Below are 1,112 nucleotides of genomic sequence, written 5' to 3'. Positions count from 1 at the left end.
GGAGACGAAGAGGAGGCGAGGCTGGCCTTCCTCCCCTGGTTAGCCCGCTTGGAAACGCCGAGGCGGAAGGTTTGGGCGAGAGGGAGCTCGTACGTGCGGGTCCGCCGCGGGGCGAGCCCGGCGCTGCCCGGAGCCGGGACACGCCGGGCACCGCTCCCGGCCCAGGCGGCCGGAGTCAGCTCTGCACCGAAATGGAAGGGCCASAGCAGGGAGTTTAAAGGATTTTCCCCTCCGCAGTCTGCAGTGAAGAATTTCGTTTAAACGAAGGCAGCGGTGCCTCCCGACCGGGAAATGCAAGCTCGCCTCGGCGCTGGTACAGAATAAACAGCACCGTAAAAATATCGGGGAAAAGAGGGACTAATTGTGGAGAGAGCCACGAATAAAGAGAAAGGCGAGTGTGGGAAGAGCCGTGCTGTGAAAGCGAAAACGGGCGACGGAGGAGGGAACTCAGGTCGCCGAAAGCATCGCCCCATTCCCGGCGAGCGCTGGGCTCCGGGCGCCGAGCACCATCCTGGGCTCCCTGGCGTTTATTTTTCCTGGTCGAAAACACCACCTTGGGTATCTCTAATTTTTCTTCCCTTATAGCAGGCAGAGCCGCTTTCCCTAGTCGCTGCTATTTTTTCCCCCTTGCGTACCTGAATCATCTGAAAACGATCTCTCCGGAAAAACAAAAAAACAAACAAAAAACCCCCAAACCCCACAASCCAGGGATGGGGCTGTTGCTACCAGGTCCCTGGGGAGAAAGGGATCTCGGCTGCGAGCGGGGTGAGATTGGGGGTGCCGCGCGGAGGGGTCCCCCTTTTCCTTCCTCGGCTTGACTGAACTTCTGCCGCCTGCGCTGCTCTCCGTGACGTTGATGTAGTGAAAGCATTAGAAGTCATAAGTCATTTTCTCCCTCTCATCCCGGCCCCTAATTTCCTCATCTGCACCTTATCGGAGTCATTAGGGGCATTTAAGGAGCGGCGGAGCGCGGGAGGCCCCGGACGGAGCCGGCCCGCGGGGCAGCGGCGTTTCCGCGGGGAGCGGCGAGGCCCTGGCTGTGGGTGCCTCCCCCGGGGCTGGAGGCGCCCGGGGGCCGGGATCGCTCCCCCGCGGCGCCGAGCCCCGCTGCC

The 1,112-nt window shown here is 61.7% G+C and overlaps 1 protein-coding gene across 1 annotated transcript in view; it reads right to left on the bottom strand.

The window, feature by feature from the left end:
* The window catches only part of LHX5 (LIM homeobox 5), a 10,074-nt gene that overhangs the window by 6,059 nt on the left and 2,903 nt on the right, over positions 1-1,112 (bottom strand). The gene's annotated exons all lie outside the window — the stretch shown is intronic.

Source organism: Rhea americana, unplaced genomic scaffold (genome assembly GCF_003343005.1).
Source record: "Rhea americana isolate MKP2758 unplaced genomic scaffold, rheAme1 scaffold_128, whole genome shotgun sequence".
In the NCBI taxonomy this organism is placed as follows: Eukaryota; Metazoa; Chordata; class Aves; order Rheiformes; family Rheidae; genus Rhea; species Rhea americana.
The sequence above is the reverse complement of the archived record's forward strand: the minus strand, read 5'-3'. Positions and strand labels throughout refer to the sequence as shown.